At 40.7% G+C, this 13,595-nt stretch overlaps 1 long non-coding RNA gene across 1 annotated transcript in view; it reads right to left on the bottom strand.

Moving 5' to 3' along the window:
• The window catches only part of LOC142600996 (uncharacterized), a 29,746-nt gene that overhangs the window by 14,276 nt on the left and 1,875 nt on the right, over positions 1–13,595 (bottom strand). Inside the window, exon 2 of the long non-coding RNA XR_012834539.1 lies at positions 11,000–11,125. This is a non-coding gene — a long non-coding RNA (uncharacterized LOC142600996). The remainder of the gene's footprint in view (positions 1–10,999; positions 11,126–13,595) is intronic.

The following is a 13,595-nucleotide window of genomic DNA, read 5'->3' on the forward strand; positions in this document are numbered from 1 at the left end:
CTTATAGCACTTAATGATTTTTCAGTGTTTAAGTATTGCTTAGAATTTAAACTGGCTGAGCATTTTTAAATAGTAAATGAAATCCCTTTATGTGTTTTTTAAGATGCAAAGTGGAAGAGGTAGATAACAGCTACTGCTGCCTAAACAGTGATGCTGATATTTATACAACTCTGTTTATGCTGATTTATGTTGATATTTGACATCAACAGCAGGTAGTGGAGCAAATATACAGGCGACAATCATGATCTATAACTTTTTTTGGTAATTGTCTTGAGTAATTGTAACCAGGACAAGGCTGTGTTTTATCTGCCTGGGGTTGTGGTACAATTCTGTACTGATAGCTATCACAGTTGATAGGAGGGACAGTCACAGCAAATCACGAGCAGTATCAGAACCCATACTTGGCATCCAGGACTTGCCAGAGCTTTTTTCTTTTTCAGAGAAAAAACTTCTTGCAGAAGATTGTTACGTTTATGCCTTAATTTTTGGAGCAGGGTGGGGTGGATATTTTATTTCATAATCTTTTAGTCTGGTTTCTTGCCTGAGGCACTAAGGATTTGGAGCTTGTGCTGTGTGTATCTCTGTCAGACATTTCAGTCCAACTACATTTGAACCCATCAGCCAATTTCAACCAAGCTCAGCAGACCTGAAAAGGGATATGATGTAGAGGTAGAAGAGAGCAGAGCGCTCATCGGAGTGAGGCTGCAGTGAGCTACATACCAAGTAAGCCACACAAAAGGGAGATCTGGTGAAAGCCCTGCTTCTGGCAGAAGTGTCAGCAAGATTTGTACCCGGTTTCGTATCAGAAACCTCACTCCTCTGTCAAGGTTTCTTTTCTGTGTGAGACTAAGACTGCAGAAGAGTGAATGCTGAAGCTTTAATAACGTGAATCACATATTAAGTCTCCAGAATTACTTCCATTATAGGAGAAGCAGTAATATCTTCTACTGACTTTGTTTTGATATCCTTGGATAGAAAAGGTATACTTGAAAAGTGTCATGAAACTTAGTTTGCATTTAATTTCAAGAAAGGTTAGGTCCAAGTTGAGTTGTGGCTTTTTCCTCTCAGGAAATGGGGATTTAAGAAAAAACCCAATACAAACCCAAAGAATTATTACAAATAAAAGTGCACTGAGCTACCATCCATCCCCCGACACCCCTTGTTGTTACCCCTGCCACTGAGAGCAGGTTTGATTGCACAGCACTTTCTCAGCTGAGCAGCCCTGGGGAATCACGCGGGCAGATACTCTACAGCAAAGTCTATCAATCAGAGCCTGAAATTGCTGCACTTTCACCTTTTGACCTGTTCAATCTGACAATAAAAAAACCTATTTCTTTCATGAATCTTTGCAACACATTTTTTAAAGCCAGTTCAAAGGGGTTTTTTCCCTCCAAAACAAAGAAGCATTATGAAGTCAACAAAACTGTTTCCACATCAAGGACAGATTCCCTTGGCACAGAGTCAGCTCCAAAGACGCACGCTAACCACTGAAACCTAGCTGCCAAAGAGTTTCTTATATTGTTTGTATTTTCACATGCACACATATTACCAGAACTTTGCTGAATGAAAAGAAAGACAAAGTACCTGACCTGAACCTTCAACAATCTTTATTTTTATTATGTGAAAGATAATAATAATAATTAAGGGAAATGTGGGAGGAAGAAAAGGAATTATGAAGATGGGTTTGGAATTGCTATATATTGATTCCATTATTATTGCCATCATTATTACAATTGCTGTTGTAGTAAACTCTTCTTAAAAGTGACAGAAAAAAATAATTTTATGAGGAATTTTACTTAAAAGTGAGCTATTAAATTAAAAACAAGACTAAAGGAGATACTTTAAAAATATAAGCAGGACAAAGCTATGTAAAATTTTTAATTTCAGGAAAAGATATTTGTACCCTGTGGCAAAGTTGTACTAAATAATTTGTGTGTGGCTGACTGTTTACTTATAGTCAGAGTCTGAGGAGCAAAGTCAAAAGAAAAATCAAAGATTGTGTGTTTGGATGACAAGGAGAATGGTGTTCTTGGCAGCCATAGAAAATGGGAGTGGAAAGGGTTTTGGAGGTAAGATAAAAAGGATTGGGTTTAGCTAGACTATGCCTGAGTTGACCTTGAGCCATTCAGGATGCAAAGTCTGGGGAAAAAAAAAAAAAAAAAAAAAAAAAAAAAAAAAAAAAAGAAATGCCAAACTGAAATAAGCTGGAGAAGGAAAAAGGGAGACATTTTCTCAGGCAGACTTGTCAGCTCAGAGTTAATAGGTAAATCTGTACAAACGGTGACATACAAATGGTGAATGGGGGGGCAAGAAGTGGTGAGTAACAAAAACCTTGGAAAGAGGATGACCATTCACAACTGACAATTGTGTATGACAGGCAGGCATTCCATTGAGGTACAGAAATACCATATGACTGCAGCAAACCATTTTATTTAGGAAGTAGTTGAATTTAGGACCTAGACTATCAAGCGGTGTGATGAAGATTAACCCAGTTCAGAGCAAATGTAGAATACTTTCAAATAGCTAATTTCAGAAAATGCAGATTCAATCACTACTATTCCTCAAAGACAAGGGGAATTTAATGTACCCCTTGTTAAGAATATTAAGAATTCAGGGTTTTCAATTATTCATTTCAGAGCAATATTTAGTAGTTTAATTCACACTCCTTTAAAAAATATTTTTAGATTATCAGATGAAAGATATTAAAGTAACGAAAGCTCTATGAGTTGTGTGTGTAATTATTTTAATAAAAATAATTATCTCTTCAGAAAGATAACTAACAACATGATTTACTTTAAGCATATCTTAAAATTTCATTTGATTGAAGTACCTACTTAAAGTTGATCATTCTGAACTATACTCAAACAGCCTGAATTCTCCTTAAGTCTCCATGTCTAGGAGGACTAAGCATGCTTTAAAGAATCATTCAAAGAGCTTAAACTACACCTTAAGCAAAGTAGTAATTAGAATTAGCTAATAGGAAAAACCAGGCACCGATACCTAGCTAAAATACAGCATGTATTTATACGCTGTCTTGAAGAGAAACTGGCCTATGTGTTCATCTAAGTGCTTTCCTGAATCTAGACCTATGCTCATAATTAGATATGAAGTTGCTGATGAATAAGCACAATATTGCGTCAAGCACACTCTCCCCCAGTATTACTTTAATTAGCAAATAGTCCTGTTTGACCTAACTGGGCCCACTCTGGTTGCATTTTTAAAGCAGCAGATGAGAAAAGCATTTAGGGAATGGCCAAGTTATTAGCACATTGTTTATTGTCCATACTACACGTGCTTTGGAGGAATATATTCATGTTTGGGGTTTTTTTATTTTTTTTTTTAACTAGAGTTGAATATTTTAACACTGTTTATAAAGCCACACATTTTAGCATGCAAAGCAGTCAGGAACATTCCATAGGCATCTGCTGGGACACGGGCTACTGCTCTGCCAATTTTCTGTGGGCAATATTTTTTTACTGCAATGAAGAGAATTCCTTTGAAAAGAACAGGCAAATATATGCGTGTAGTTTACATACTTTTGTGGTTCGCATATTTTGTGGCTAAAAATATCCAGAGTCCATATCCCACCTTCAGATTCAGACTTGGAAGCAGATCCAGCTGCAGAGTACAGCTCTTGTGTGTGGCTCATCTTTTCTTGTGTGTGAAAATAATTTATAAAAAAAACCCCAACCAACAAACCAGAAACCCTTGGAATCTGACTTGGCATGACTATTCCTTTCATAATTTCATTTCAGAAGATGATTGGTTCAACTGTCTCTATGTAAGGATAAACATGCAAAGCTTGGACAGCAGCTGAAAAACTAAAATCTGAAGACTTCCTAAAATCTGATAATTGGACTGACCAAGCTGAAGAAAAACATATCACTTGGCTTTAAAGGTTGCAACATCACAGCAACAGACTCTCTTAGGTTTCTGGCAGGTTCATTTGCTTGTTCACACTGTCACAATGACTTTTTCAATATAAAGCACAGAAAACTAGTTTTCCTACTGAACTTAAGTAGGATGTTTATTATGCTCCAGCAGTACTTCTACAAATGGAGATGAGTTAAAGGGAGGGCAAGACCCCAGTTCTTTTTCTGCCTCTAGACGAGATGGGGAGAATGGGAGCTACTGTTAGAAATTAAGTTAAAGACTGTCATTTTCAGCTGACAATGTTATATTATTCCTTACTAGTTTCAGGTCTTGTTATGAAGACATGCTCACCATTTAAGATGAGAATGTTTATTCTGATCAGTTCTCTTTAAAAACAGTTAATTGATCTCTAAAAGGATACTCCAAAGAAAACCAAGTAATACATGATTTATGTGGACATTTGTGCAATGATGTGAAAATAGGAACTTTTTTTTTTGGCCCTGTGACAGTTAATTACTGTGTAGGCTGAGACACATACAGTCAAGCAGGAATTCAGACATTTTTTTCCCCTCTTTGTCTAGGGCAACTAGCTATCCCTGCTTTGTCTGACATGTTCCCTCTTTTAACACAGCCCAAAATGTAATTTGATTGGGAAAAAGGGATGTGGTCATTTGTCCAGAGGGTCTAGGGAGTGTCTGGCCACAAGACCAGATAACAGCAGTAGCTCTTGGTAGGTTGCTGTGTGTCATAGAATCACAGAATCACAGAATGGCTTGGGTTGGAAGGGACCTCAAAGATCATCTAGTTCCAGCCTCCCTGCTGCAGCCAGGGACACCCTCCACTAGACCATGTTGCCCAAAGCCTCATCCAACCTGGCCTTGAACACTTCCAGGGAGGGGGCCTCCACAACCTCTCTGGGCAACCTGTTCCAGTGCCTCACCACCCCAACAGTAAAGAATTTCTTTCTAACATCTAATCTAAATCGACCCTCCTTCAGCTTAAACCCATTACCCCTTGTCCTGTCACTACACTCCCTGATAAACAGTCCCTCACCATCTTTCCTGTAGGCCCCTTCAGGTACTGGAAAGCCGCAATTAGATCTCCCTGGAGCCTTCTTTTCTCCAGGCTGAACAACCCCAACTCTCTCAGCCTGTCCCCACAGGAGAGGTGCTCCAGCTTTCTGATCAGCTTCGTGGCCCTCCTCTGGACTCTCTCCAACAGCTCCATGTCTCTCCTGTACTGGGGCCCCCAGAACTGGATGCAGTACTCCAGGTGGGGTCTCACAAGAGCAGAGTAGAGGGGCAGGATCACCTCCCTCAACCTGCTGGTCATACCTCTTTGGATGCAGCCCAGGACACGGTTGGCTTTCTGGGCTGCAAGCACACACTGCTGGCTCATGTTGAGCTTCTCATCAATCAATACCCCCAAGTCCTTCTCCTCAGGGCTGCTTTCAATCCATTCCTCACCCAGCCTATAGTCATGCTTGGTTTTGCGCCAACCCATGTGCAGGACCTTGCACTTGGCCTTGTTGAACTTCATGCGGTTTGCATGGGCACACCTCTCCAGCCTGTCAAGGTCCGTCTGGATGGCATCCCTTCCCTCCAGCACGTTGACCACACCACACAGCTTGGTGTCATTGGCAAACTTGCTGAGGGTGCACTCAATCCCACTGTCCATGTCGCTGACAAAGATGTTGAACAGTGCTGGTCCCAGTACTGACCCCTGGGGAACACTACTCATCGCCGTTCTCCACTTGGACATTGAGTCATTGACCACAACTCTTTGAGTGCAACCATCCAGCCAATAACAGAGGTCTTGGACCAGTGGCTGGAGCACTGGTGTGAGTTGACTCTACAGACACCCTGGGGTCACTGCACATACTCTAAGGAGTCAATCTTTGCGTCTAGTCTGATGAAGCCAAACCCCTTTCTGACTGCATTTGTTAGCCATCTGCGCAGTGCATGCGTGCATATATCCCAGTCCAGGATTTCCCAGATGGAAATATGGGAGCACTTTCTGTAGCCACACAGGAGTAGTCATTGTTAGGAGTGATTTGAGTCCATGATTGCCCTTAGTATACAGACAGGGAACCAAATCAGCTTTCATTAACAGGGCTAACACATAGCAAAATATTACGTGCCTGCAATACTGCAAAAACTTCGCATCTTCCTCATAGAAACTTACTGTCAGCTAACAAATGCATTGGCTCTGAGAAAAGGGTAAAAAAATCCCAGCTTTGTTGAAGCAGGAATGTAATTTAAGTTATTGTTATTTAATTTTTGTACTGCTTACTCTGAAGAAGTACTTGTTTGACCTGAGGTTCAGTTTCCAGGGTGCAACTTGCATCTGTTCATTTCATAATGGGAAATAACTTTCTTTTTCTTTGACAGAAAAGTAACATCAGGAGACTGCTGTTTAACTGGCCACAGTTATCACCAACAAATTCCAAACAAACTGAAAAAAAGGGGGTAATATGCTTCTTGTTCTCTTTGAGATATTTTATACCCTATTCCTTTGCCATCATTCATCTCTAGTTGGGAAAAATTTGTACATATTTCCCCTGAAAAATGGTCTCTGATGGCTTAGGAAGTGGATCAGGATTATGTATTTCACATCCACAGGCTACGGGAAGGTCCCAAATTCATTCCCGAAATGTAAAAATTTATGTAACCACCAAGATGGTGAAAGTACAGTAATGTTGTTTCCAGCCTTAACCAGGAGGAACTGAGTTAAAACAGAAGAATAGTAAGAAAATGATTAGAGAAAGGCTCTGCTGTTTGAATAAAGGCATGAGGTACTCTAAGCTACAAGCCTGCCATTAAACAATGCAGACCATATAAACACCTATTCAATGCTGAGGTTAAAAAGACCCACAACAGCATAGAATCATAGGAAGAGAATTCACCTGGTCCAGCCTCAAGGCAGGATCAGGTATGCTTATGTCCCACCTGGCAAATGTCTGAGTATTATGTTTTCTAAGACCTCCACTAATGGAGATTCCCAAAACTTCCCAGATAATCTGGTTTAGTCCTTCATTAGCCTTATTGTAAGAATATTCAGTGTATCTCCAGTATGGACTCCCTTGCTGCAGTTGAAGTCACAGATTTTTTTTCAGCCTAGCAATGGCATGGACAACTGAATATCCCCTTCCTCTCTACAATAACTTGAGATTTGTTTGAAGATTTTTATCATATCTCCTCTCAATCTTCTGTTCTGCAAGCTATGTGACTATGAATTTCCAGACTTCTCACCTCTGGCATTTTTAGAAGACCCCAAATCACTCTCACTATGGATTTTTCTCAGCTGGTCCACATGTTAAAGAGTAGGTCAGACTTCCTGAGCAAAGTAGCACCACATGTTTATTGATTATGTGCCACCAGGTAAATGTCCTGCCTCTAATCTCACCAGCCTCCTTGCTTTCTCTAATTTAGAAAGATATTATTGATACCTTCTGATCTCTATTAGTTAGACTCGGTCAGTTTTCTTTATGGGAATCTGGGGAGGGTCAGAGCACAGAGCCACTCTCACATGAACTTACAAGGAGAATAGTCTTTCTTTGGGAACATCCACATGCTTCAGCAGCACCTTCAGAGTGAAGGAGGTCTCTTTCTGTCTCCCAGCTAGATTTTCACACTTGTTTGCCCAAAGAAGTAAGTCAGCTTGTCATGGAGATTGGAAATAAAGAACAGAAAGCACAAGGATATATTTGTGATTACAGATTTGATTCTAGTTGGCCTTTGTTAGCAAGAGGATTCTTTTCTCTGATAACCATATGTAGTGGACCATGGAAAACTTGAAGGAAGCCACTTAGGTAGATTCTGAGAGCCCTTGACTGTGAACTCCGAGCCGCCCTCATTCTGGGCATCATTTTCTTTACATGTATACTATCCATTGTCTTCCCTACGACTTGTTTTCTCTTAAAGAGATTGGGTCTTTCAAAAAGAGAAATCAGTTATTTTGATGGGAACACCTTTGGGAATAATTAGACCCAGAGCTAACACCTCATAGGAGCAGCCAAAGAACGGGTCAGTATCATGGAACCATGACAGGAGTTTTGGAAATGCTTCATAAATGCACGATTTTCTTCTGAAGCTGTATGTGAGCACTGAAGAAAATGTTCAAAGAATAATAAGATTTTTTTCCTTTGAGTTCTAGTACAACAGTTCTAGACTTTTTAGTACTTGGACTTTGTCATTTGCAGAAATCAGCAGTGTTGCAGTCACAGTAACTGTGAGCCCTAATGCCAGCCTTCTATACGACCAAGCATTACACCGGGAACTGTCTTACGTCTTCTACTTCTCCATTTTTAGTATGTTCTTATTAATGCTTATGTACCTACACAAGAGAGACTGATCTGTGACAGTGAGCTCACTGTTCTTTGACACTGAAATTATTAATACTATTGAGGAAGAAGAGCTCCTACATATTCTTGATTAGTTCTAACAGATCTTTCTATTTCTCTTTTAAATCCTCACAGTGAATTACTTGATAAAATTTCCTGGATAAAGCCACAGAAAAAATTTTTACAGCTATGGCCACTTCATTTCCCTAGCCAAATCTTGATACCTTTAAAAAAGGGTAAAGGAGATCTTAAACAGAACTAAAATTAATACACATGGGATGGGAAAAGGGACTTCCACAGACAGTGAGGAGCAGACTTGTCTTTAGCATGAAAGGATATTTGTACCCTGCACAAACTGGAAGTGGAGGTAATTGAAATACAGCCACTGCAGTTTCAGAGCTCAGCTCTGCACCTACAGCTCAGCACGAGTCTAATATTGTACTGCCAAAATTAGGTCCCTTTAGACTGAGGCTGATGCATGTCTCGCCATAACAAATCCTGGTGTGTAAAACGAGCATAGAATCACAGAATCATGGAATGATTTGGATTGGAAGGGACCTCAAAGCCCATCTAGTTCCAACCCCCCTGCCATGGGCAGGGACACCCTCCACTAGACCAGGTTGCCCAAAACCCCATCCAACCTGGCCTTGAACACTTCCAGGGGCAGCCACAGCTTCTCTGGGCAACCTGTTCCAGTGCCTCACCGCCCTCACAGTGAAGAATTTTTCCCTTATATCTAATCTAAATCTACTCTCTTTTAGTTTAAAGCCGTTAATAGACACAGCCAGTGTCATAAATGCAGTGAGCCCTGTTTTCGGTGTTGATTCATCTTGGTCCATTCTGTTTCAGTTTCAACTCTCCTTCTTCAACACCTGTATATCTGGTTTATACTGAAGCCATTTGTATTTGCTGATACTACAAGCTATTGCCAACAGCAGTGCTGTAGAATAAGGAAGTCTTCAAGCAGCATTTTTCTAAGGGTTGATTGCTGGCATTTTCAGTAAGTGTTTCATATGTGTGTTCGGCATCCTGGAGGCCTGAGCACGCCGCTCCTCCAAGCACCTTGTTGTGCACCAAGACTAGCAGACCAGCATCTGCACTTAAATAGTGAAATGCTGTTCAGTGAAGAATTGACTCGGAGTGAATCCCAGGTTTAGTCACATTGTGGCAGCATTTATACTGCGATGGGGTAATTTCAGAGCAACAGGTGATTACTGCAGAAGATCAGGGGCTCCCTGATTCAGACTGAGAGACTTTCATTTTATCCACAGAATCCACAATTCCAGAACAGAAAAGGTGCTCCAAAGCCTTGGTAAACCTTCCAAAACTCTGCCTCTCTTCTTCATTGCTTGGAATTACCGAAATCAGTGAGGGTAATATATAAATCCAGTAAGGTCTCTATGTAGATCAGTTCAGTCACACAAAGGACATTAAATAAAAAATATATAACAAAAGATCTTCACGGTTTATAGTTTGCCAGGCTTTAAAGTTATGACAGTGGAATTTTTTGTTTTCTCTTGGATAGTCCCATAGATTATTACCCAATGAAAACTGCACTCCATTCAGGAATGCTTGCCTGGAAATCTCAGACAATAAGATATCATATTTCTTGCCTGAGCTATAACAGAAGTGAACACTTCAGCAGAGAGTCAAGGGAATGACATGCCATTACTGCAAAAATTTTCTCCTATGGCTACTCTTTATTCTCCCAGTGGGATTCTTCCCAGGATAATGATGGAAAGCTGTTTGCACATGAACTGCTTCCCTTTTAGATCCAGCAGGCTGACAGGAATCATTCCTGCTCTAAAGACCCTGAAGTCAAGTGAGCTGAACTCTTTTGGAGTGGGGCTCCAGTGCTCACAGCTTTTCTATTGAAACACAGTTCTTTATAGGCTGAAAGAATGGAATTTTCATAAAATCTGTTCATCTTAGATACAGCAAAACCAAACTAGAAAGCAATTCACAGACATGGGAAAGAAAATGCAGGCACAAGGTGCTCTGTTTTTAAATGACTGTGAGTGAGCAGCTTAATAATATTGGTAAAACAGTGGACAAAAAATGGATGTGTACACTGTGCAGATCAGAAACAGATGTACCACTTACAGACAGCCTAGTGACAGTCACATGCATTGCATGTAGCACCTGTAATGCAAGTTTGGCCTATGTAAGTCTGAAATGCAGTCTTGGAGAAACAATAATTTGATGTAATGAATTTGTTGATAGACAAAATAAGGGAGATACTGTTTTGTCACAGAGGTATGCTGAAGAGAGGAGTGGTTCACTGACTCCCCGGTGGCTTCCCCCATCTGGAAGCAGGCAGGAGGAAAGGTTGGGAATCACAGAGGAAGATGTTACATAGCCCTGTTTTTCTTGTAGAAAGCCTTTGCTACTGAGCTCTGGAGGTGGCGGGTGGAAGGAGAAAGGCTTCCTAACCCTCTCACTGTGCATGAAACCCTCATCAGAGGGATCTGCATGAAAGATAGAAAATGCCACTCCATCGGTAAGATGTGCAGGCACTGCGGTTCAAGGCAGTCTCCCCCCTACTCCAGGTGTCTTGTACTCCACCGCCAACACCGGCGGGACCAAGCAGCTATCAGACACACCAGCTGCAAGCGGGGCTGCTGCTCCGCCAGTTCCTACTCATCCTGCTCTTTCCTATAGACATGCCTCTCAAAGGCCTCAAAACCATCTATCTCGCTTCTCCTCCCTACTGTCACAGCAGTTCCTCCTTCATCCACCCCGGCCGCATCACATCACTTCACCTACCAAACACACTCCACCCACCTTACATCAGGCTGTTAACATCCGTACTCCCCGTGCTGACGTGTCCTTTATCTCACAGCCTGAACAAGTGCCAGAGCTGAGAGGTCCTTGCAGCAAGCTCCAGCAGCGGAGCAGCCAGGGAGCTGGCTGGGTACAGGTGATCAGCAATGGATTTCAAAGTGGAAAAACAGAGAAAGAAGCTCAATGATCTCAAATACAATAAAACATTGATAGTTTTCTTCAGTGACAAAATCTGTATCGCCACACAGAGAATTGTATGTCTCGTTATTTCTAATCTTTTATATCTCATTATATCACTATTATTTAATGAATCTCTGATTATTTTAAATGAGAAGAAGAATGCATCAGCCCTCTTTTTTAAAATCTACCTCACAATACAGTGAAACCCACAGAAATTGCCAGTATACAGTATTACCTACAGACACCCTGAGCTCTAATCCCCACTAAAACCAACTTTGAAAACTGCCGCACAGCAATGTGGGCTCTGAGCAAAGAGGAGGGTGTTGGGAGGGGAGAGCGGCGGGGTGCCGAGGAGCAGCCTTTTGCACAATGGACAATTGTCTTCCAGGTGTATTCATTTGTCTCCACCAAACAACATTCCCCAGAGCACAAAAGCCTTCAGTGTGGGGACAGCTAAGCATAACAAATGACATACCAGACTTCCCGAGGTCTTTGATGATTATAAGAGGTCTCTGTTCCACCGTTATTGACTTTGCTGTCTTTGTGTTATTCCTTTAAAATGGACTTAGTGTGTTGCATCATTTCAAGTTCTGGTGCAGGGTTTGCACTGGAAGGTAGGGAAACCGGAGAAGGAAGAGGGACTGTGAAATAATTCTTAGGCTGGCACTTTCTAAAATAGTCTGTTAGTTTGTTGTCCTTCTGGCTGCTGGTTTTGTTGTCTCCGCTCTTTTTTTGCAAGGCAAAGGTTTTTACAGAGTGAACGATCTTCATGCAGCTCCAAATAACCACTTATTTTGGTAAAATTTATAACACCAGATTCTACTTTTAGCCAGGAAATGCAAACAAAGCTTGGAGACAGCTTGTTCCCTGACCCCAAATTCATTCCATGTTGCTATAGCATCACCCCCTGAGAAAATGGGACCAGCTCTTTTCCTCTCCTTAGACCTGCTCAATGGGCTTTTGTCAGCTGTTGAATTATAGCATTAAAATTTAAATACTAGGGATTTAATGGAGGATTATTATGACACCCTGGTGCATTCTTTGTGTTGCTCTTGGCAACAAACCCAAGGAATGAGTGAAAGAAATAAAAACGAAGAGCTGTCTTGTTAAAATCATGCTGGTGCTAGGACATATTTAGGAGAGAGAAAAATGGTTCCCTAACTTTGACTATTATTGTTGTATCAAATGGACTGAAAACTCTTTCAGCCGGTAAGCATGACTAGCAGCTGAACTCCATTCCAAAGCTGTTATCATTTTCTGAAAACAGGTTTCTTTCTACCTTATGCACAAAATAAATGGGATCAACAGTTAGGAGAAGGGCATTGCATCCATTTAGTACTTTCCCTTGCTCATCAGAAAAAGCAACACTTTTTAACATCCTGGCATGTCAAAAATGTTGGAGAGATTATTTTAAAGCAGAAAACACAATTTGTCTCCCTCAGAATACATACATGGTATTTTCTGTATACATATTGCATATGTATGACTGCTACACAAATGCTTAAATGGCTCGTTTTCTACTAATATCTCTAGATTTCAGGAAAATTTTGCAAAAAACCTCACCTTTTTACAGGACAGAATAGGATTTGGTGTTAGTCTTTAAACAGGAATTGCATTCTGAACCATATAGCTGACTGTTCAGTGAAACGTCAAAGAATTTGTATAAGGAACACACTCTTTGTCTGCTCATCACCAGTTTTCCCTGGAGAAATTGGGCCTAAATTCATCTCTGGTGTAACTGCTTTAAACTCTCCAGAGATGTATTTTCACTCTTTTTCTTTGTGCTAATTACATTAAATATATAAAAAACCCTGAAGTATCTGAAATACGAACTTCATGTAATTTTGAACAATCTAATATAGCAGTAGTTTGAAACTTTGGAGGGCAACTTAACAAGTCTTCAGGGAATGAATATTAGCACAATATATTTAAAATGGTGAAATTAAGATCGTGAGCTGAAGCACAAATATGTAGCCGGTTCCTGTTGGGATGCATCACAGAGCAGTTATCCTGAACTACTTTCCCTGGGTAATGAGAAGCAGACCAGGGCAAGCATATTAAACATGACCCTGCAGACTGCTTGTGTTGGCTGAGAAGTCTTCACTAGCAGAGAGCGTCTGACTGGTGAAGCACAGTTGGGACAGAAGCAAATTGGATAGGGGTTATAGACAAAATGAAGTGGTAGTCAACTAATGACAACAACAAAATAACCTAATCTCAGACGCGTTCACCTTGGCATTTAGGTATAAAAAAATCATTGAGTGACGAAGATGGAGGAAGGGCTGCTTCACTATTTTGTTTTCATTAGTAAAAACCTGACAGCATTATATTAAATTCTCTCTGTAGACTACAGTCTCCCGCAAAAAGGAAAAAAGTCTTATAAAGCTACTAGGATGTTGAGAACTGTACAGATACA

Source organism: Balearica regulorum, chromosome 3 (assembly GCF_011004875.1).
Source record: "Balearica regulorum gibbericeps isolate bBalReg1 chromosome 3, bBalReg1.pri, whole genome shotgun sequence".
NCBI lineage: Eukaryota > Metazoa > Chordata > Aves > Gruiformes > Gruidae > Balearica > Balearica regulorum.